The sequence below is a fragment of the Dermochelys coriacea genome, chromosome 23 (assembly GCF_009764565.3).
Source record: "Dermochelys coriacea isolate rDerCor1 chromosome 23, rDerCor1.pri.v4, whole genome shotgun sequence".
NCBI lineage: Eukaryota > Metazoa > Chordata > Testudines > Dermochelyidae > Dermochelys > Dermochelys coriacea.
This window is the reverse complement of record NC_050090.1, coordinates 10,399,939-10,423,999: the sequence shown is the minus strand read 5'-3', so window position 1 is coordinate 10,423,999 and position 24,061 is coordinate 10,399,939.

Genomic DNA, 24,061 nt, shown 5'->3' with positions numbered 1-24,061 from the left:
AGTCCCGGATGACTGGAAAAAGGCTAATGTAGTGCCCATCTTTAAAAAAGGGAAGAAGGAGGATCCTGGGAACTACAGGCCGGTCAGCCTCACCTCAGTCCCTGGAAAAATCATGGAGCAGGTCCTCAAAGAATCAATCCTGAAGCACTTAGAGGAGAGGAAAGTGATGAGGAACAGTCAGCATGGATTCACCAAGGGAAGGTCATGCCTGACTAATCTAATCGCCTTTTATGATGAGATTACTGGTTCTGTGGATGAAGGGAAAGCAGTGGATGTATTGTTTCTTGACTTTAGCAAAGCTTTTGACACGGTCTCCCACAGCATTCTTGTCAGCAAGTTAAGGAAGTATGGGCTGGATGAATGCACTATAAGGTGGGTAGAAAGCTGGCTAGATTGTCGGGCTCAACGGGTAGTGATCAATGGCTCCATGTCTAGTTGGCAGCCGGTGTCAAGTGGAGTGCCCCAGGGGTCGGTCCTGGGGCCCGTTTTGTTCAATATCTTCATAAATGATCTGGAGGATGGTGTGGATTGCACTCTCAGCAAATTTGCGGATGATACTAAACTGGGAGGAGTGGTAGATACGCTGGAGGGGAGGGATAGGATACAGAAGGACCTAGACAAATTGGAGGATTGGGCCAAAAGAAATCTAATGAGGTTCAATAAGGATAAATGCAGGGTCCTGCACTTAGGATGGAAGAATCCAATGCACCGCTACAGACTAGGGACCGAATGGCTCGGCAGCAGTTCTGCGGAAAAGGACCTAGGGGTGACAGTGGACGAGAAGCTGGATATGAGTCAGCAGTGTGCCCTTGTTGCCAAGAAGGCCAATGGCATTTTGGGTTGTATAAGTAGGGGCATAGCGAGCAGATCGAGGGACGTGATCGTTCCCCTCTATTCGACACTGGTGAGGCCTCATCTGGAGTACTGTGTCCAGTTTTGGACCCCACACTACAGGAAGGATGTGGATAAATTGGAAAGAGTACAACGAAGGGCAACGAAAATGATTAGGGGTCTAGAGCACATGACTTATGAGGAGAGGCTGAGGGAGCTGGGATTGTTTAGTCTGCAGAAGAGAAGAATGAGGGGGGATTTGATAGCTGCTTTCAACTACCTGAAAGGGGGTTTCAAAGAGGATGGCTCTAGACTGTTCTCAATGGTAGCAGATGACAGAACGAGGAGTAATGGTCTCAAGTTGCAATGGGGGAGGTTTAGATTGGATATTAGGAAAAACTTTTTCACTAAGAGGGTGGTGAAACACTGGAATGCGTTACCTAGGGAGGTGGTAGAATCTCCTTCCTTAGAGGTTTTTAAGGTCAGGCTTGACAAAGCCCTAGCTGGGATGATTTAACTGGGACTTGGTCCTGCTTTGAGCAGGGGGTTGGACTAGATGACCTTCTGGGGTCCCTTCCAACCCTGATATTCTATGATTCTATGATATGATTCTTTCAGCAGAAATCCCATCCTCCAGTCCCTGCTCCTACAATTGCATCATACCATGACTTGCAGAATATATTCATCCTCCGATCAGTTGTTAGAAATGTATTCATGAAGAGAAAAACAGTTTATACTGCAGGCTGATATTACAGTGTCCTGGGACTGTGAATTAATTAACAGACTGTACTCATTTTCTCAATTCTTTGCCTTGAATATCCAAATATACTAGATGAATAGGTAGATCTCAGGAGTAAGGTAATAGAGTAATATGTTCGAATTTCATACCAATAAGCTTCCCTGCTGCAGTTTTGTCTGTGCTCTCCTTTGCATTTTGCTCCCTATAGAAAATGAGAGAAAAGCTACATGAGTGAATGTGGAAAGTCACCTGTATTTACTGTGTTCAAACAAGAGAGGCTTGGGCTAATATCCCATCCACCAATGTGATACTCTGGCTTAGTGAATGTGATTGTCTCCTTCTAATGGTTGCTCCCAGCAATTACAACAGCTTGCTACTTAAGATAAAGGATTTTCCTTTAGCTCAAATGGAGAGGATTTCTTCACTGACATTGGTGACTATGGTATGTCCATGTGTCTACAGCAGGTTACACAAAATGCCTCTTATCTTTGGTGGAGGATGAACCTGGAATCCAAACCCAGGACTGGGCCTCAGTTTCACAAATGGCTCATATTTTTAATAGATCTAAGCAAGGACCTGGACCCAATCACATCCAAAATTTGAGGTGAGCTGGATTTGAATTTTGAGGCATGGGCCTCTTTCGCTTTAAAATCTTCAGTGGTGGATTTAAGAACATGTAAAAAAAAAAAAAAAAGGAAAATGACTTGGCCAAGTTAGTGGCCACATATAGAAATTCAAATGGAGTCATCCCTTCTGGCAGCTGGATCATGACATAAGATGTGAGACCTTATTCTCCCCCAATTACCAGTGGGACTGAAAAGGAACTACTTCACACAATCAGTTTGGGGTCTCAAGTACCTTCTGGAAACTTTAGAGCTATCTTCCCAAACACCTAATGCTTATAAAGCACTTTTCTTCAGTAGATCTCAAAGTGCTTTACAAAGGACGGCAGCATCATTATCCCCATTGTATAGATGGGTAAACTGAGGCACAGAGAGAAGAAATGACTCACCCATGGTCACCCAGCAGCAGAGGCAGGAACAGACCCTGCAGCATCTAAATCCCAGGTCAGTGTGCTATCCACCAGGCCATACTGCCTCTCACTAGCACAGAACTATATGAGCAAAGACCACTATTTATGAGGGCACTTTAGCTGGGTAAGGAACTTCACAGAGGGATTCATATGTTATGGCCACCTGACTGACAGTGGGGTTAATCCCTGACTTGATTCATAACCTATCTTCTTTGCTTTTCAGTCATAATCAGTGTTTACTGAAATAGCACCTTCATTAGGGCAGGGTAATTCTAAATCAAATACTATATTCCTGTAGCTATTAAGACACAATCTCCTCTTACTTTCGTTTTTTACATTGACGTGTAGCTGAAAAGAAAGAATGTGTTAGTGAAACACTCTAAATGACTCGCCACAACATTAGTAAACAAAAAAGTAAACATAAAGCAAACTAAGTATGGGGAGAGGAGGCGGGGTCTGGCATTGTGATCTGGATTAGGTTTAGGCTAGAACTGAGGGTGCAAGTTGCAGGTCACTCCAGACATCGATGTGAGTTTGCAGTGACAAAATTTCATCAGCTGTTCTCACAAGAAATTGGTCCAAATTGGCACAAATTTCACAAGAGCAATTGGACTTGTGAAATTTCTGATCTCCTCAGGTCAGATCTCTAGCAGATTCCCGTTCTGAGTTAGGTTCTTTCCTCAAATCAGAGATGTAGGGACAGGTTCCAAGGTGGCCATTTGCGAGCAAGTTACTTCATAGAACCATAGAAGATTAGGGTTGGAAGAGTCCTCAGGAGGTCATCTAGTCCAACTCCCTGCTGAAAGCAGGACCAACACCAAATAAATCATCCCAGCCAGGGCTTTGTCAAGCTGGGCCTTAAAAACCTCTAAGGATGGAGATTCCACCTCCTCCCTAGGAAGCTTCACCACCCTCCGAGTGAAATAGTGTTTCCTAATATCCAACCTAGACCTCCCACATTGCAACTTGAGACCACTACCCCTTGTTCTGTCATCTGCCACCCCTGAGAACAGCTGAGCTCCATCCTCTTTGGAACCCACCTTCAGGTAGTTGAAGACTGCTATCAAATCCCCTCCTCACTCTTCTCTTCTGCAGACTAAATAAGTCCATTTCCCTCAGCCTCTCCTCATAAGTCATGTGCACTAGCCCCCTAATAATTTTTGTTGCCTTCCGCTGGACTCTCCAATTTTTCCACATTCTTTCTGTAGTGGGGGCCCCAAAATTGGATGCAATACTCCAGATGTGGCCTCACAAATGCCAACTAGATGGGAATAATCACTTCCCTCAATTGCTGGCAACATGCCTACTAATGCAGCCCAATATACCATTAGCCTTTTTGGTAACAAGGGCACACTGTCGACTCATATCCAGCTTCTCGTCCACTGTAATTCCCAGGTCCTTTTCTGCAGAACTGCTTCTTAGCCAGTTGGTCCCAGCCTGTAGCAGTGCATGGGATTCTTCCATCCTAAGTGCAGGACTCTGCACTTGTCAATGTTGAACCTCATCAGATTTCTTTTGGCCCAATCCTCCAATTTCACTAGGTCACTATGGACCCTATCCTTACCCTCTGGGGTATCTACCTCTCTCAGCAGCTTAGTCTCATCTGCAAACTTGCTGAGGGTGCAATCCATCCCATCATCCAGATCATTACTGAAGATGTTGAAAAAAACTGGCCCCAGGACCGACTCCTGAGGCACTCCACTTGATACCAGGTGCCAACTAGACATCAAGATGTTGATCACTACCCGTTGAGACCAACGATCTAGCCAGCTTTCTATCCACCTCATAGTCCATTCATCCAATTCATACTTCTTTAACTTGCTGGCAAGAATACTGTGGTAGACCGTATCAAACGTGTTGCTAAATTCAAGGTATATCACGTCCACTGCTTTCCCCATATCCACAGAGCCAGTTATCTCATCATAAAAGGAAATCAGGTTGGTCAGGCATGACTTGCCTTTAAGTGAATCTACGTTGACTGTTCCTGATCAACTTCCTCTCCTCCAAGTGCTTCCAAATGGATTCCTTGAGGACCTGTTCCATGATTTTTCCAGGGACTGAGATGAGGCTGACCAGACTGTAGCTCCCCAGATTCTCCTTCTTCCCTTTTTAAAAAATGGGCACTATATTTGCTTTTTTCCAATCATCCTGGATGTCCCCCGATCACCATGAGTTTTCAGAGATAATGGCCAATGACTCTGCAATCACATCAGCCAACTCCCTCAGCACCCTCAGATGCATTAGATCCGAACCCATTGACTTATGCATGTCCAGCTTTTCTAAACAGTCCTGTCATAAATATAAAGGGAAGGGTAACCACCTTTCTGTATATAGTGCTATAAAATCCCTCCTGGCCAGAGGCAAAACCCTTTCACCTGTAAATGGTTAAGAAGCTAAGGTTCCACTGACACCTGAGTCAAAATGGCCAATGAGGGGACAAGATTCTTTCAAATCTGGAGGGTGGGGAATCAAAGGGTTTGCTCTGTCTGTGTGATGCTTTTGCCAGGAACAGATCAGGAATGCAGCCTTACAACTCCTGTAAAGTTAGTAAATAATCTAGCTAGAAATGCATTAGATTTCCTTTTGTTTAATGACTGGTAAAATAAGCTGTGCTGGATGGAATGTATATTCCTGTTTTTGTGTCTTTTTGTAACTTAAGGTTTTGTCTACCTTAAGGAATTCTCTATGTTTTGAATCTGATTACGCTGTAAGGTATTTACCATCCTGATTTTACAGAGGTGATTCTTTTACCTTTTCTTTAATTAAAATTCTTCTTTTAAGAACCTGATTGATTTTTTCATTGTTCTTAAGATGCAAAGGTTTGGGTCTGTGTTCACCTGTACAAATTGGTGAGGATTTTTATCAAGCCCCTTGTGGGCCCCTTACTGAATGAGGGAGGCAAGCTAGTGACAGAGGATGTGGAAAAAGCTAATGTACTCAATGCTTTTTTTGCCTCTGTTTTCACTAACAAGGTCAGCTCCCAGACTGCTGTGCTGGGCATCACAAAATGGGGAAGAGATGGCCAGCCCTCTGTAGAGATAGAGGTGGTTAGGGACTATTTAGAAAAGCTGGACGTGCACAAGTCCATGGGGCCGGACGAATTGCATCCGAGAGTGCTGAGGGAATTGGCGGCTGTGATTGCAGAGCCCTTGGCCATTATCTTTGAAAACTCGTGGCGAACGGGGGAAGTCCCGGATGACTGGAAAAAGGCTAATGTAGTGCCCATCTTTAAAAAAGGGAAGAAGGAGGATCCTGGGAACTACAGGCCGGTCAGCCTCACCTCAGTCCCTGGAAAAATCATGGAGCAGGTCCTCAAAGAATCAATCCTGAAGCACTTAGAGGAGAGGAAAGTGATCAGGAACAGTCAGCATGGATTCACCAAGGGAAGGTCATGCCTGACTAATCTAATCGCCTTTTATGATGAGATTACTGGTTCTGTGGATGAAGGGAAAGCAGTGGATGTATTGTTTCTTGACTTTAGCAAAGCTTTTGACACGGTCTCCCACAGCATTCTTGTCAGCAAGTTAAGGAAGTATGGGCTAGATGAATGCACTATAAGGTGGGTAGAAAGCTGGCTAGATTGTCGGGCTCAACGGGTAGTGATCAATGGCTCCATGTCTAGTTGGCAGCCGGTGTCAAGTGGAGTGCCCCAGGGGTCGGTCCTGGGGCCCGTTTTGTTCAATATCTTCATAAATGATCTGGAGGATGGTGTGGATTGCACTCTCAGCAAATTTGCGGATGATACTAAACTGGGAGGAGTGGTAGATACGCTGGAGGGGAGGGATAGGATACAGAAGGACCTAGACAAATTGGAAGATTGGGCCAAAAGAAATCTAATGAGGTTCAATAAGGATAAGTGCAGGGTCCTGCACTTAGGATGGAAGAATCCAATGCACCGCTACAGACTAGGGACCGAATGGCTCGGCAGCAGTTCTGCGGAAAAGGACCTAGGGGTGACAGTGGACGAGAAGCTGGATATGAGTCAGCAGTGTGCCCTTGTTGCCAAGAAGGCCAATGGCATTTTGGGATGTATAAGTAGGGGCATAGCGAGCAGATCGAGGGACGTGATCGTTCCCCTCTCTTCGACACTGGTGAGGCCTCATCTGGAGTACTGTGTCCAGTTTTGGGCCCCACACTACAAGAAGGATGTGGATAAATTGGAAAGAGTACAGCGAAGGGCAACAAAAATGATTAGGGGTCTAGAGCACATGACTTATGAGGAGAGGCTGAGGGAGCTGGGATTGTTTAGTCTGCAGAAGAGAAGAATGAGGGGGGATTTGATAGCTGCTTTCAACTACCTGAAAGGGGGTTTCAAAGAGGATGGCTCTAGACTGTTCTCAATGGTAGCAGATGACAGAACGAGGAGTAATGGTCTCAAGTTGCAATGGGGGAGGTTTAGATTGGATATTAGGAAAAACTTTTTCACTAAGAGGGTGGTGAAACACTGGAATGCGTTACCTAGGGAGGTGGTAGAATCTCCTTCCTTAGAGGTTTTTAAGGTCAGGCTTGACAAAGCCCTGGCTAGGATGATTTAACTGGGACTTGGTCCTGCTTTGAGCAGGGGGTTGGACTAGATGACCTTCTGGGGTCCCTTCCAACCCTGATATTCTATGATTCTATGATTCTAAGCCTTCCCCAGGCAAGGGGGTATGGGGCTTAGGGGGATATTTTGGGGGAAGATGTCTCCAAGTGGGTTCTTTCCCTGTTCTTTGTTTAAAACGCTTGGTGGTGGCAGCATGTGGTTCAAGGACTAGGCAAAGTTTGTACCTTGGGGAAGTTTTAACCTAAGCTGGTAAGAATATGCTTAGGGGGTCTTTCATGCAGGTCCCCACAGCTGTACCCTAGAGTTCAGAGTGGGGAAGGAACCTTGACAAGTCCTTAACCTGTTCTTTCACCACTGAGGACTGTTCACCTCCCCATACTGTGCTGCCCAGTGCAGCAGTCTGGGAGCTGACCTTTACTGTGAAGACTGAGGCAAAAAAAGCATTGAATACTTCAGCTTTTTCCCACATCATCTGTCACTAGTTGCCTCCCCAATTCAGTAAGGGTCCCACACTTTCCTTGACCTTCTTGTTGCTAATGTAACTGTAGGAACCCTTCTTGTTACCTTTTGCATCCCTTGCTAGCTACAACTCCAATTGTGCTTTGACTTTCCTGATTACACCCCTGCATGCTCAGGCAATATTTTTATACTACTCCCTAGTCATCTGCCCAAGTTTCCACTGCTTGCAATCTTCCCTTTTGTGTTTAAGCTCACTGAAGATTTCTCTGTTAAGCCAAGCTGGTCGCCTGCCATATTTGCTATTCTTTCTGAACATTGGAATGGTTTGTTCCTGCACCCACAATAAGATTTCTTTAAAATACAGCCAACTCTCCCGGACTTCTTTCCCCCTCATATTAGCTTCCCAGAGGATCCTGCCCATCAGTTCCCTGAGGGAGTCAAAGTCTGCTTTTCTGAAGTCCAGGGTCCATATTCTGCTGCTCTCCTTTCTTCCTTTTGTCAGGATTCCTAAACTCAAGTTTCATCTCATGGTCACTGCTGCCCAGGTTGCCACCCACTTCTACTTCCCCAAGCAATTTTTCCCTGTTCTACCCAATTCTTATCCTATTGAACTCTCTGGCAAACTTTCCATGAACTTCAGTGAAACCAGATTTAGCTCTGTTTTGAAAATGTCAAAACAAAATGTTAGCGAGACAATGTGGGTGAAGTAATATCTTTCATTGGACCTACCTCTGTTGGTGAGAGAGATAAACTTTCAAGCTTACGCAGAGTTCTTCTGCAGGTCTGGGACAGGTACTCAGAGTGTCACAGCTAAATGCAAGGTGGAACAGATTGTTTGGCATAAGTAGTTAACACATATTTCAAGGGACCATTCAAGATGCTGGGCCTGTTAAAACCTCTCCAGTCATAGAGGGGGAAAGGAACAGGGGACGGGAGTGATGGGGAAAGATGTTTTGATTTTTTTCTGATTATTTTTTACACTTTTTTCTTGGACCAAAACAATTCAGCAGAATCAAAGGAATACACCGGTTGTTTCGGCATCACCCAGTTTACATTTTTTTGTTGAAAAAATGTTTTGGTCAAAAGATTTAGCCCTGCTCTTGACATGTCCTTGTGTATCTCACTGGCGATCACTACATCTCACTGGTATGAGGCTGTCAGCTGTTTGAAGTGATCTGTGACTGCTGTGTTTCTGCCCCACAGATGGTGATGGCTCTGGAGAGGAGGCATTGCCCCAAGGTAAATGGTTTTTCTCAGTACTGTGGGATTTCCCTGTAGGAAAGGAGGGGCCTGGTCTGGGACTAGGGGGGAGCACATGCCAATCTCAATGCGGAGACTTTACCCTGTCCTAGGTATCTGAATGGGCAATTCAATAACATGAATTCACGACATTATTTGTCTGTCGGGCTTCTCAGTTCTATGGCTGAGCTACAGCAGGCCCTGGTCTGCCTAGGTTGGTCATGTGACTGAGGGCTGCTTTTCTCCCTGGGATGGGGAGATGCTGTGTTCCCTGCGCTAGATGTGGCTGTGTGAATGGTGGAGGGGTTTGTCTGAGAAGCGTGGCAGGGCTGTGATGGGCTCTGAGTCCACAGGGGAGGGGTGGTGAGTAAAGGCCAAAGAGGTATTTGTACTTGAGAGACCCAGTTTGCCCTGTGCAGCACTGCTCTGTGCAGGCTGTGCCAGTCGCGGGGTTCGGGGGTATTCTGGGGACTGTCAGCAGGGAGGTGGGAGTGGGGCTGCTCTGTGGGTTTGCTGAAGGGCGAGGGAAAGATTAGCGTTAAATGGCGTCATGCGCGTAGGAGGGAGGAGCTGGGGAAGGGATGTAAATGTAGCGAAGGTGGAGTTCTTGGGGTGGAGCAGGCTCAGTCTGTGAGCGGAGGGCAGGTGCCTGTAGCTCCTGTTTGCTACAGTGTGAAGGCGGAGCCTGGGCATATGTGGCAGCACTCAGTGAGGGCAGAGTTAAGGTTGCATGGGCCTGTCCCTTCCCTCAGTTTCCTGGATTTAGGAAGCCTGAGAGAGATCAGGACCTGGCCAACTCAATCTGTAATGTTCATGACTCTCTGCATCTGGGTACAGAGAAGGGCAATAGAAATGATCAGGGGTCTGGAACAACTTCCATATAAGGAGAGATTAAAAAGACCCGGACTTTTCAGCTTGGAAAATAGATGACTAAGCGGGGGGGGATATGATAGAGGTCTATAAAATCATGAATGGTGTGGAAAAATTGAATAAGGAAGTGTTATTTACTCCTTCTCATAACACTAGGAATCACCCAATGAAATTAATAGGCAGCAGATTTAAATCAAACAAAAGAAAGTATTTCTTTACAGAAAACCTGTGGAATTCTTTGCCAGGGGTGTCATGAAGGCCAAAACTATAACAGGGTTCAAAAAAGAACTAGGTAAGTTCATGGAGGAAAGGTCTATCAATGACTATTAGCCAGGATGGACAGGGATGCAAAACCATGTTCTGCGTGCCCCTAACCTTTGTTTGACAGAAGCTGGGAATGGGCAATGGGATGAATCACTTGATGATTACCTATTCTGTTCATTCCCTCTGAAGCACCTGGTATTGGCCACTGTCGGAAGACAGCATACTGGGCTAGGTGGACCATTGGTCTTGCACCATATGGCCAGTCTGATGTTCTTATATAGAACCCACATGTATCTGCCCCCTGCTACAAGATCCCACTCCCCTCCCAGAGCTGAGATAGAACCCAGGAGTCCTGACAGGGTCTTTCTCTCCACAGAGTTAGAAACAAAGTAAGAATATACATTAAAATTTTAAACCTAACCACTGTCTCTTAAGTAACTTGCCAGAAAATGTCAAAACATGTTAGTATTAGAGCTGAATGGGTCAAATATTTGTTTAATTTTCTTTCTTTTATATAGGAATTACATACAGTGCTCCTGTCAGCTAATTGCTAAGTTATCTGCCAAAAAACTAGAGTTTTCAAGTGCCTTAGTAGCCACTGGAATCATGGTTACAGTTGCCCTCCCACCAAAATTTGAAACGGCGCCCCTCGCTGCCTTTCTCCCCACCTCCATTTTATGTGCAGGTCTCTGGGATGGAAACATGAATCATGAAGGTTCTTCCATAAATTGGACAATGGGCTGTGATGCAAAGCCTGGCCTTGGCCAAACCCAGCTCCCATTGCCCAAGTAGCATCTGAGCTTCCCCTGTGTCATTGATTGAACCAAACGCTCCTTCTTGCTGGCTGGTTAACAGGCTCCATCACTGTCTCCTTCCCCGGGACTCCGCTCAGGCTGGCAGTGAGTGTGGAGCTCACAAAGGCTTGTAGGGCACTGGGAATCCTGTGGGGAAGTGACAAGGGAATCCCAGTGACCATCTCACATGCACCTGCCCCCCACCTCCTCTCAGTATTTCCCTGAGCGCTGGGTGGGGGCTCGTTCTCCAGCAATGGGCTGGTGACAGCCCTGGCTGTCCTGTGTTATCAGCCTGTCCCCATATCTGCCAGGAGAGCTGGGGAAGTTCCCTGCCTTTGAGACCCCGCTCCCAGATGCTTCTTACCACACAGCCCAAGATGCTGGTCCTTGGGGTTATAAAATGCTGGGGAAGAACAGTGACTCAGGCTCCATCCTAGTGAGCCCTGGGGCCTGGCAGGCAGGTGCCAGTGAAGGGTCCCAGCACAGACCGGGCTTGGTAGCAGGTGAGGGAGATGGAGGCTCTGAGGTGGCAGGGAGTTTGGGTCGGATCCCTCCGCTACTGACCAGTCCCTGCACTGGCTTTGTGGGGAGAACAACCCCCATCCCACGTGGGCCCATTCACAGTCTCCCTTACCCAGTGCTACAGAGCTGGCCAGGTGTCCCGCACTCGAGAGCTGCCCTGTCCCATCACCACGTATGTCACTGTCACGTCGCTGTCCACCCTGGGCTGCTGGGACACCAATACAACATGGATTGGGTGAGAGCCCTCATGATCCAGCTGGGAAATTCCCCACACGCAGACAGGCCGGCCGGGAGTTCTGGGTTTATAGATTCCAAGGGCAAACAGGACCATTGTGATCACAGAATCATAGAATAGAATCACAGAATATCAGTGTTGGAAGGGACCTCAGGAGGTCATCTAGTCCAACCCCCTGCTCAAAGCAGGACCAATCCCCTTCTAAATCATTCCAGCCAGGGCTTTGTCAAGCCTGACCTTAAAAACCTCTAAGGAAGGAGTTTCCATCACCTCCCTAAGTAATCCATTCCAGTGCTTCACCACCCTCCTAGTGAAAAAGTTTGTCCTAATATCCAACCTAAACCTCCCTCACTGCAACTTGAGACCATTACTCCTTGTTCTGTCATCTGCGACCACTGATAACAGTCTAGATCCATCCTCTTTGGAACTCCCTTTCAGGTAGTTGAAAGCAGCTATCAAATCCCCCCTCATTCTTCTCTTCTGCAGACTAAATAATCCCAGTTCCCTCAGCCTCGCCTCATAAGTCATGTGCTCCAGCCCCCTAATAATTTTTGTTGCCCTCCGATGGACTCTTTCCAATTTTTCCACATCCTTCTTGTAGTGTGGGGCCCAAAACTGGACACAGTACTCCAGATGAGACCTCACAAATGCCGAATAGAGGGGAATGATCATGTTCCTCGATCTGCTGGGAATGCTCCTATTTATACAGCCCAAAATTCCGTTAGCCTTTTTGGCAACAAGGGCACACTGTTGACTCATATCCAGCTTCTCATCCACTGTAACCCCAGGTCCTTTTCTGCAGAATTGCTGCCTAGCCACTTGGTCCCTAGTCTTTAGCGGTGCATGAGATTCTTCCGTCCTAAGTGCAGGACTCTGCACTTGTCCTTGTTGAACCTCATCAGATTTCTTTTGGCCCAATCCTCTAATTTGTCTAGGTTCCTCTGTTTCCTATCCCTACCCTCCAGCATATCTACCATTCCTCCCAGTTTAGTGTCATCTGCAAACTTGCTAAGCATGCAAGCCACGCCATCCTCCAGATCATTAATGAAGATATTGAACAAAACCAGCCCCGGGACTGACCCTTGGGGCACTCCTCTTGATACCGGCTGCCAACTAGACATAGAGCCATTGATCACTACTCATTGAACCTGATGATCTAGCCAGCTTTCTATCCACCTTTGTCTGACCCAATGTGATGCCGGCCAGAGACGTCCCCACAATAACTTTTCAATCTGTTAGACACACATCCAATCCTGAGTTATAATTTGTCAGGGATGGAGAATCCCCCACACCTCCTGGGGAATGGTCCCAGTGGTTAATCACTCTCTCCGTTAAACATTTACACCCTGTTTCCAGTCTGAATTAGTCTCCAGGGGAGCACCAGGGTGGGAGCCCTGACCAGGGCCCCGGGATGTGGCAAGAGGGGAAGGGGAGAAACGGCCCCTCCTTAGAGCCAGGGCAAGGGAGTGCTGGGCTCAGGAGGGTGCTGGAGCACAGGTGTTAACTTTAACCACATGCCTCAGTCCTACTGGAATCAATGGGATGGACGCAGGCACTTGGAGTCCCCCATATGATTGAGGGCTCCCCTCAGCCAGGACTCACAGACAAACTCTTTTCCTTTCTTCTATTGCATTTATGGGGCCAGATCCCCAGCTTGTGTAAATCAGTGTCGTTTAATTGCGGTCAAAGGAGTAAGGCCGATTTACACCCGCTGGTGATTTGGTTCATTGGCTTCAATGGAGCTACAGCTGAATTATACCAAATGGGTATATGGCCAACTGACACGAATGGAGTCACACCAGTTTGCACCTGTGGGGAATCTGGCCCCATTGACTCCAGTAGAGCTACAATGACATGAAACTGACTGGAGAATTAAGCCCAGAGTCTCCAGTTCTTTCGCCCTTCATGCCAGGAGAGACACTGTTTATCCCCCAGGGCTGGTGTCACCCTGCAGTGACCCTCATTCCTGGTCAGACATGAGACGCTGGCGCTGGTGCTGGGATGAGCCCAGGGGGTTCCCAGGGTTTAGTCATATCTCATGCCCGTTTCCATGGGAACGTTCTGCTCAAACCTGGCTTCCTGGGCCCCGTCTGCCCTGCAGGCATGGGCACGGCAACTCACCTGGTCAGCGCCATCTCTGGTGACCTCGGCACCTGGGGGAGAGAACCAAGGTCAGTGCATCCTCACCAGCCTCCCCACACCCTGGAGAGACCCCAACCCACGTTCCCCAGGGATATAGACCCATCCCTGACCCTAGCTGGGCCCAGTGGGCATAAACAGCACCGGGCACTGGCTGGCCAGTGTAAGCCATAATGGGCTGGCTGGGTCTATAACGCTGGGTGCCCAGTATGCTGCCCATGTCAGGGGCAGGGAGGGCATGTAGAACTGGGTCAGGCCCCATGGACACTGGCTGCCCACCGATAACGGGGCGATGCTCTGTCTGTTCCTGGCATGTGTCTCCTTTCTCCCCATGCAGGGAAATATCTGCCTGGGCCCCTGTCCCTGCCCTGCAGTTTCCAGAAGGAGCTGCCAGGGCTCCCACCAGTCCTGCCCCTGCCCACGGCCGGGGGCTCCCATCACCCAGTCATTGGGCTGGACAGAGACTGGGGCAGCAGGGAGAACAGTCCCCATCATGGCAGGACTCTCTGGTCTGGCTCCCCAGGGCCCCTTCTGGCCCCAACAACCTGGACTCTGATGCCAGCCAACAGACGGACAAATGACCAAGCTCCACCCCCAGGTGATGCCAGAACACCAGGCTCTTACACTGTATCTGATCTTCAGAGGCCAGGCTGCTCTGGTCTGGACTGGGATCCCTGTGAGGAATGAGAGCTGCGTCAGTCTCACATGCAGCATCTGGAGCCGGTGTCCTGCTGCCATTAGTGATGGGGGCGGGTGGCAGCAGCATCATTGCCCTCACTAGCGGCGGGGGGAGACGAGGCTCCCAGACTAGAGTCAGACCCCCACAGAACCCAGGAGCATTTGCATTGTGGGTAGTCAGGGGGTACCACCCAGGTCAGCTCCCCAGGGCAGAGTCCCAGGCAGGGCAGCAATGAGCCCCACTCCCAGACCTGGGCATCACCTGGGGAGCAGCCCCTGAAGGGAACTGGGGTTCAGGCGAGGTTCCCTCCAACCTGTGAGTCCTGCAGCACCACACAACTATCGAGAGAAAGAAAATAGCGTCAGGGAAGCTCAGAGCACATTACGGCCTGGGGCAACTGTTGGGACAGAGCCGGCCTGGCGGTGAGCACCTCTGCCCCCAATGTGCTGCACCACCCCACTGGTCTGTGTGGTCTAGCTACCCACAGAGCCCTGCAGCCACAGATCCATGGAGGCAGCACAGGGCAGTGGTTGGTGCAGGGGACAGCTGCCCAGAGATCCCAGGCTATGGCTACACTACAGAGCTTATGGCTGTGCTGCTGTAGCGCTGCTAGTGCAGACTCCCGAAGCCGACGGGGAGAGCTCTCCCAGTAATGTAATAACTCCAGCCCCCAGCAGTGGCAGTAGTTATGTTGGCAGGAGAAGCCCTGAGCAACACATCCCTGAGTGACAAAACTTATACCGATGTAAGCTGTAGTGTGCAGCGCAGGGTGATAACAGACCAGTCAGTTCAACTCCCCGTGCCTCAGCCAGGGTACAGCCTGCAGACATACCCTTCACTGCCCTTGAAGTGGGGTTAAAGGTTTCAGAGCGATGATCTGGAACAGCTGCCCCACCCAGCTCACGCTCCACCCCACCAGCACCTACCTGTCTTCACCAGAAAGCATCCCAGCAGCGCCAGAGCCAGGCCGGCCATGATGGTGAGTCCCACAATGAGTCCTAGTGCTAGAAAACCATCAGAGCAGCCAGGAATGGAGAGAAAAGCAGGGGATTAGGCCAGGGCACAGAAGCAACGACACATGTACACCTAGGAACATCCAGAACACACGGGGGAAGAGCAAAGAAAGATGCAGGATGGCAGATGAGCCCGCTGGCCTAGGATCCAGGATCAGCTCCAGGGGACACAGATCCAGGATGGGAGGCAAACCCCGGGAGTCAGGGAGCCCCAGGGTTCAGGGATCCAGGATGGGGTGTGCCTGCAGCATTGAGCTAAACCATTTACCTTGGGGCCAAGCCTGCCTGTAGAGCCGCCATTCCCAGAACAGCTAGGTCCATCTGTGGGGCAGACACACAGCGATCACAGCTCACCTCCAACAGCTGGAAGCCCAATGTGAAATGGCAGTGACTGCCAGTTAAATACATGTGGGAGTTTGTCCGCACAGCTATGGTGCCAGGGGGCTGCTGGGGCATCTAACTCCCTCTGATGGCAATGGGAGTTAGGCGCCTCAATACTTTGGAGGGTCTGGGCCCAACTCATATTTTCCCTTTGGTCCCTCGGTAATGTTTCTGAAGTTGGAGACATTTTGAAAAGTTACAGAGCATGGACACGGACACACACACACACACACACACACAAAAATCAGGGGAAAAGCAAAAAACCCAACTCTGGCCATGAGTCTGAGACAGAGGAGCCCCAGGAATGAATGACAGTGCTGGTGCTGGGAGCACCCAGAACACACAGGGAATCTCGTGAGTTACAGCAGAGAACTGGGGGGTGAGGACTCCTGGGTTCCATTTTTAACCCTGGCATACAAAGCCCAAACCTGCTTCCCATGGGAGAATTCCTTATAACGGCATTGGGAGCAAGATCAGACCCAGTTCAGAACAAATCCTCTGCGGGTATAAACTGGTGAATCTCCCTGGAAGCCAATGGATCTGCATCCCTTTACACCACTTGAGAATTTGTCCCGGTAAGTCTCACTACCTAATTTAAACCAGTGAGGGCCAAATTCAGTGACTGTGTAGACAGCACTGTGACACATGAGGGGTGTGAGGTGGCCAGTGAGTGGTGATAGATCAGACCTTGCCGAGCAGTAGAAATCACACCCGTTTGGTATTCAGTGGGGACTGAATTCAGCCACTGGTATAAGTAGGTGCATGTCCTGCCTACACCAGAGCTGGGTTTGACCCTGAGGTGTATTTTGTTGCTGCAGCATCAGTGTAAGTATCTTGGGGCCTGACTCCCCTCTCTCTTGTGGGATTCCACTGGCTTGAGGGGAGTTACTGCTGATTTACACCAGTGTGGTAGGAGAGATAGGCTGTTGCAGGGGAGGTGGCTGCTTTTCCTTGCTTACGGGCAGGAGATGCTTTTCCTGTGACACTCACACCTCCCATGCCACCACACCCTTCGCATCCCCAATAGGACGGGTTCCCTGGGACGCTCTGGCTACTGAGCACTACTGTAGTGACCTCTGACGTCTGCCATCCCTCAGGAAATGGCCCATTGTTGTGGGTTCACATGGCAGCACAAAGCCGCTGGGACACACTAGGGCATCCAATCTCAAATGGGGGCAAATCGTACATCTCCACCCTTCTGCCTGTCTGATACCCGAAGCCTTGTAATCCATAGCACTGCATTGGCGTGGAAGGGCAGCATGCACAGGGACCTGGGGCCCCAAACGGGGTCAAGCTTAGGCTAAAAACTCTTCACACTCCCAGTGCATCCTGTCCCTCCCTCCAGACACCGCAGCCTCAGGGAGTGACACCACCAAGGGGACAGATCCCCAGCTGGTGTGAATCAGCATTGCTTCATTGCAGTGAATGCAGCTTTGCTGATTGACTCTGGCAGTGTGTGTCTGGCCCCAGGTGTTTAACACTGGTGTGTTTGCTCCCCAGGCACTTTCCCCGCCCCGTGACTGTTCCTGGACAAGCTGTCTGCCCACCAAGGGGACATGGCCGTGCTGTCATGTTTAATCCCTTTTGACACCCCCATGACCCGCATTGTCTTCTGCAAAGATGGGAAGGAGATTTCTGTCCAGCCCAAGGAAGGAAACAAACTCGTTTATGACTCACCCCACCCAGTGTCCAGGGAGAGCGCAGGGGCCTTTTCCTGCCACTACCAGCTCAAGGATGACAATAACCAGGAGAAAAATTCTCTCCCCAGTGACTCCTGGCACCTGCACGTGGCCGGTAATGCTCTCAGCTAGTGTTAACAAGGGGTGAAGACCCTGCTGGGCAGAGGGGCAAAGAGGGACTGAGGTGGTGCTGTGTGCTGGCCCCTGCACAGAATCTCAGCCCAAGTGACAAAGAGTCAGATAGTGGCCGTTAATGCGGCCCCAGCTATAGTCGAGGGGCCCAGCTCACCGCTGTGCTCCTGTGGATTGCCATCAGTGTCACTCCATCACAATCAGCTATTGCAGTCAGTGGTGTTGCACCAGTGTCAAGCTGGCGTCACACAAGAGTGAATCTGGCCAATCAGTTTCTGTTATAACCCCTGTCTTCAGACACTCCTCACTCTAGGAAACTTCCATGTCTTGTACTGACTTTTTCCATGCCTGCCTCTTTCCCAGGGCGAATGGTTTTTGGGGGAGTAGCATGAAAATGGAGGAATCACTGAATCCACTATGCAGCTGCTGCACAGGTGCTAGTGGCAAGTGTGATCCTTGTCATTTTGGCTGTGATTCAGGTGCTCGTGCACATGCTTTGCTGTGGTTCAGAAAACAATGCTGTAAACTAACCTGGGTCTGACTAGAGCTGCTGGAAATATTTCACCTGAAAAATATTTTCACCAAAAATTAGGATTTAATCAAAACATTTTTTTTCACTGGAAAATCTCATTTTTGACAGTTTTTTAAATTTCAAATGAGAAATTTTAAAAATAGACAAAAATGTTTCATTCCTCTGTGAATTTTTTTTTTCAAAAAGCAAAAGAAGTTTTTTTGCAACTTCTTTTTCACTTTCATTTCCAGGTAATGAGTCCAGCCCAACTCCGCGCTCCTCCCCCCGTGGGGAACATTATCATAGTCCTATGCCAGGTAGGCTGACATATTATAGCCACCCTCTGTTTTTTCTAGTGTGCGCCAGGTTGTGGTGGGATATGAAATGATGTAAGGGAGTGTCTCCGGCCTGGATCCCTGGGGCTCACCCCCCCATCCTGGGTTTGTGGCTTCTGGGGCTTGACCCTCATCCTGGATCCACTCCCGATTGAATGACCCCAATGATAGAGAATCTAACTGCTTCCCTTGTTAACCTGCTCCAGTGGTAAACGAGCCACTCTCCCTATGTGGGACTTATTTCAGTGTGAATTAGTCTGACTTCACTTTCCAGGCATTGGCTCTCATTCGGCCTTTGTCTGCTCGATTAAAGAAATCTACCACTGCTGTTAGAAATCTTCTACCTCCAGAGGGGCTTCTATGCTGTGATCAAGTCACCTATTAACCTTCTCTCCCATCAGCTAACCAGACTGAGCTCCGTCATCCTCTCACTGTCAGGCAGCTGTTCCAGACCTTGCATTATTCCTGTAGCTCTTCCCTGAACTCTCGCCTTTCCCCCACGTGTGGATCTTGTGAATGAGTGATTTAAAACAGCCCTGGCAACATTCAGTGCTGGGTCTGTACTAGGGCAAGGGCCTGCAATCGCACAGACATTGCAGCTGTTAAAATATGTGGATTTTGCCTAAAGAGTTGAAAGTGTTTTAAATCCCCTGATATAGAAAGCAGTAAGCAGGAAAAAATAACAGTGTTTGGCAGTGCTAGAGAGGTACTGTAAACCAGATGTGTGTGGGCAGTGGGAGGTGTGGGGAGGGGCTGGCACAGGCCTGCATGGGGATTGGAGCAGTGGTGCCAGTCTAACAACCCATCTGGAACATGCCTCTCGTACTGGACTCTAATTAAGCAAACAATTCTCTGTCTGTCTCATCTCAGCTTTCTCCTAAAACCCAACCTGGCCTGTTGGACCCACACTCACAAAGAAGCCATAGGTCCAGTGGCAGGATCATGGGGAGAAGCCATGATAACCCCACAGTCTGGCAATGCCATACCAGCATCTGTCTTTCAGGGATCCAGGCACCGTCTCTCGGGCTCTGCTCCTCAGTGTCTCAATGAGAGAAATGCTGTGGCTCTCTGATCTGGCCTCTCCACTCCTGATCTGCAGGGAGCAGAGAAGCCGCAGGCAGTGGTGAGCTGGAGCCGGTTTGCACTGGTTTGCTAGAACCGGTTGTTAAATTTAGAAGCCCTTTTAGAACTGGTTGTTCCGCAAGAGACAAGTGGTGCTTTAGGTGCCGACTCCATGGGTGCTCCAGCCCTGGAGCACCCAAGGGGAAAATTTGGTGGGTGCAGAGCACCCACTGGCAGCTCCGCACTCCACCCCTGGCTGCAGCTCACCTTTGCTCCGCCTCCTCCCCTGAACGCGCGCCCCCACAGGCTTCCCACGAATCAGCTGTTCACGCGGGAAGCTGGGGCGGGCTGAGAAGCAGGCAGCGGCTTCGCACTCAGGCCCAGGGAGGTGGAGGTGAGCTGGGGTTGGGGGGCGCGAGAAGGGCCACCCGCGCCGCAGCAGGTAACCCGGGGGGTGGGGGCACGCAGGGGAACCGCTCCCTGCCCCAGCCCATCTCCGCCACCCTTGGCCTGAGCGGGAAGCCGCCGCCTGTTTCTCAGCCCTTCCAGGCTTCCTGCCAAACAGCTGATTCATGGGAAGCTGGGGGGGGGCGGAGAAGCAGAGAGGTGCAGTGCATTCAGGGGCGGAGGCGGAACGGAAGTGAGCTGGGGCCGGGCGCGGGGTGGGGAGCTGCCGGTGGGTGCTCTGCATCCACCAAATTTTCCTCTTGGGTGCTCCAGGGCTGGAGCACCCATGGAGTCGGTGCCGAAGACGCCACTTTTGATGTGATCAGTTGGGGGGAGCAGCCGCTCCCCCTGCTCCCCCCGTAGGTATGCTACCCCACCCCTAGGAGCCAGAGGGACCTGCCGGATGCTTCCCGGGAGCTGCCCCAGGTAAGCATCACCAGGACTCCCCACCTCGCCCCCGGCAGGTCCCTCTGGCTCTTAGGGATGGGGTGAGCACCCACTACGGTGGCCCACGAGACCCTCCTGCCCGGTTCTGCGGGCAGTCAGGGGACTGGGGAGGGGGGTGGATGGGACAGGGGTGCTGGGGGGCAGGGGTGGGCAATGATCCCCTCGTGGGGTGAGGAGGAAACCCGTTGTTAAGATTTTGGCAGCTCATCCTTGGCCGCAGGTGCTCTCTGTTCTGCCATGTGCTTCCCATGGTTCCGAGAGAAGAAAAGCCACAGCTCCTGTGAGAAACGGGGCCGTATCTGCTACCGGCCTCGCAATGGCTGAGGACCTCCCTCCCTGATGAGAGGGAGAGGTCGCTTGCACAGCTCTTCTCTCACGGGTTGGTCAGATTCTCTATTGTTCCCAAATGCTGAGGACTGGGTGGGGGGTTGACACTGGTTCAGACCAGCCCATCTGAACCCAACTCCCAGGCTAGCCCAGACTGAGAATTACAGAGCAATAGCGGCTTCTCCATAATTACAGTAGCACCAAAGTTTCAATTTAAAACAGAAATTTAAACTTCGCTTAAAATCCACAGGCCAAGTCAAATCCACCTGAAAAGTGGACACCTGGGTCAGTGCCTGAGGTAGAGTGTGGGAGGGAAATTTGAAGCAATTTGAACAAGAGGTTCCCAAACAGAGCCCCTAAAAATGGAGCTGTGTCCAAAATAGCAAAATGAATGTAGGGTTAGGTGTTGAAAAGGCCCCAAAGGGATTTGGGCACCCCCCACTCCTAGGCTTTCATGGTGGTCAGAGCCTCAGATACTCAAGCATGTTTGGAAATTTCTCCCCTTATGTTCTGCTGTTGGAAATGGCAGCCATCTTTACTAAGGGCAGCCTCCCTTTCACATCTCAAGGGTAGACTAACATAGAAGCCATCTCTCCTAAGGGCAGCTTCCCTTTCATATCCCAAGGGTATAGCAACATGGCAGCTCTCTCTCTAGAGGGAAGCCTGTGACTATAAATAAAGCCTGAAGCTGCCCATGGGGAAGATGGTTGCCATGATACTACAGCCTTGGAATGTGAAAGGGAAGTTGCCCCTAGTAAAGATGGCTCCCATGTCCCATTGTTCCCAGTAAGATTGAAGTTACAGGCTGCCGTTGGGGAAAATGGCTACTATGTAATTAAATACTGTGACTGTGAAAGGGAGATTACTCCTAATAAAGATGGCTGCCATTTCCCATCGTTTCCGTCAGGACTGAAATTGCAGGCTGCCCTCTGGGTAACGGTTATTATTTTGCGAAAGCCTTGGGAGGCTGCCCATGGCATGGATGTTCAATTTTCCCCTTGTTTCAACTGGAAGTGAAGCCAAAGGCTGCCCACAGAGAAGACGGCCACCATGTGCCTGATGTGGTAGAGAGGTTGCCCCAAGTAAAAATGGCCACTCTTCCTTATTATGGCCAGCAGGATTGAAGCAAGAGGCTTCCCGCTGGGAAATAGTTGCTATTCCCGAAGGGCAGACTGTGGCTTCATTCTCCTTGGAGACAATGGGAAATGATAGCCATCTTTACTAGGGGCATTTTCCCTGCCACACCTCCAGGCATCAATGACATGGCAGCATCAGACCCCTTGAAACAATGGGAAGCGGTGGCCATTGTTATGAGGATGGCCTCCATTTCCATACATGCATGAGTGCCATATATCCCCCTCCCCTGCGATAATTCATCCCATTCCCCAGTTTGTTCCATTTCCCCAGCAGGGCTCTCCTGGACTCTTCATACAGAAGCAACTGGCCCCCTCCTCCCCACCACCAGACAATCCCTTTGTCCCTCTTCTAGCCACATGGGGGTGTCGCTGTGACCCTCCCCCCACTGCCCCCATGCCCTGGGAGAGGCCCCTATTGAGTGTTGTGGCTCCATCTAGTTTCCAGGATGCTGGATCCTCAGCACCACATGTCCCATCCCTCTCTGTGTGCAGCCCCTGCTGTGCCCGGCTGCCCATGGGCTCACCCAGAGAAGGGGCCAGGACCCTGCCCCAGTGGACAACACAGGGGAATTTTCAGATCCCCTCACCCATCCTCTGCAGACTGGGACTGGCTTTGAGGTGCTGACAGAGATTTCTCTGTCCCCAACAGGCTGCACAGCTGGGGCAGGGGCACCGAGGCCATAGCCTAACCGCTTTTTGGGCAGGCCAAGCCCGAGTGGTGCTTCAACCGCACATGCTAGGTCACCATGCCACTCACTCAGGTTTGGCCCAGCTGCCCCTCTGCCATGATGGAGGGGTGGCTGGGCCAAATTGGAGTGAGTGACGTTGTGACACAGAGCCGCTTACTCAGATTTGGAGGGGGTGGGAACATGGGCAGGCAATCAGATGGCTGGGGGGGGCTTCCTGACAGGGGAAGAGGAGGATCTGCTGGGGGAACCTATGCCCCCCCACTGTAAGTGGCACTCTGCAGCCCCTGCTGTTCCTGCACAGCACCCCTCTCCCCTCCCAGAATTTCAGGCTGTAGCAATCAGCAGAGGGAGAACGGGGCCTTTTCACTGCAGCTCTTTATTGGAGTTTGCACATTCACTAGACTCTCCATTCCCTAGGTGCAACCTCAGCCTCTCTCTGCACCAGGCTGAGCTGAGTGCAGGGGAGCACAGGAGCAGGTACAGCTCAGGCTGGGGGTGCCAGGACATCACTGGGGGTGTGTGGCTGAGTCACATGACTGACGCTGTAACATCTGCTGTGTCTGTTTCTGGATGATGATGCTCCCAGGTGAGTCCCACAGGTCCCAGCCCTGGGTTATAAATAGACTTGGCAGAATTCCATGTTTACTTTTTATAATTTCGATGGATCATAGCAATGTTTATTTTAAAGATTTTTTTTATTTTTATCAGTGGAGGACATTACTGGGGGCAGGGGTATCAGACAATATTTAATAACAGTAGACAAGATTCAAAAAGTTAAAGCTTTATTACCTGTGACAAAGTTCCTCCTCTGTCTTGGTGGGTCCTGCGCTTATGGGCGGATTTGCTCACCTCAGACATTCACGGCCGCCCTCAGTTTGACCACATTTGCTAGTGGCTCAAACCTGCCGCTCACTCAGCTAACCTCAGCACTGGCTAGCATGGGGAAAGGGAGGAGAACAATCCCTGCAGTCTCTGCTGACCCACATAGTGGGTCAGGAGATAGGCCAGGGACTTTCCCCTCTGGTGGGACCCACAGACCAGGTCACCTCCTCTTGTCTCAAATAGGGAGTTGAGGGGGATGGGGAGAACCTGAGCCCGCCCTCTACTCCAGTTTCCAGCCCAGGGCCCTGTGGATTGCAACTGTCTACAGTGTCTCTTGTAACAGCTGCATGACAACTACAACTCCCTGGGCTACTTCCCCATGGCCTCCTCCCAACACCTTCTTTATTTTCACCGCAGGAGCTTCCTCCTGAAGCCTGATCACGCTTGTACTCCTAAGTCCTCCAGCAGTACACCTTCTCACTCCCTGCTCCTTGCACACCCTTCCCTAATTGATGGGAGGTTCTTTTTAAACTAGATGTCCTGATTAGTCTGCCTGCCATAATTGATTCTAGTATGGTCTCAATTGGCTCCAGGTGTCTTAATTAGCTTGCCTGTCTTAATTGGTTCCAGGAGGTTCTTGATTGCTCTAGTGCAGCCCCTGCTCTGGTCACTCAGGGAACAGAAAACTGTTCATCCAGTGGCCAGTATATTTGCCTTCTACCAGACTCCTGTA